This window comes from Schistocerca gregaria, chromosome 6 (assembly GCF_023897955.1).
Source record: "Schistocerca gregaria isolate iqSchGreg1 chromosome 6, iqSchGreg1.2, whole genome shotgun sequence".
Taxonomy (NCBI): Eukaryota; Metazoa; Arthropoda; class Insecta; order Orthoptera; family Acrididae; genus Schistocerca; species Schistocerca gregaria.
This window is the reverse complement of record NC_064925.1, coordinates 321605762-321606261: the sequence shown is the minus strand read 5'-3', so window position 1 is coordinate 321606261 and position 500 is coordinate 321605762.

Here is a 500-nt window from a genome sequence, read left to right as displayed (position 1 = left end):
AGGTGTGGGCTGCAAATCAATCTTGGCTGTTCTAAAGTATAAACACTGTTCCTGTTTGTTCTGGCTTCTATTAAGCAGCTATTAATCTTATTATATACTGCTATAATACCTAATAGTACGTGTATTTTAATTCCTTCACGTTTCCTCCAAAAGTGATTACATTTTCCTCCTTGAAAACGACTGCACTGTATTTTATATTTTATTTAGATACATCTTAACAGCAGATGTCCATATCTTATTTCAGAAATAGTGTAGGCTCTCATATTTAATAAAATGATGCTGAAGGTATTACTGTTTTGGAAGATTGTAAATGCACTAAAAGGCAAATAGATTATATTTTTCCAAAATTTGCCCTAAGAGCTATAATTTTTAAACATTTTCGCTATAGAGTGTGAGAACATTAATTTCTCTGTCTGCCGCACTTGTGTTACAATAAATGAATGCCGATAGTCCACTCACCATAAGTTCGCTGGTTAACTTAACAAATGAAAAGTGTATTA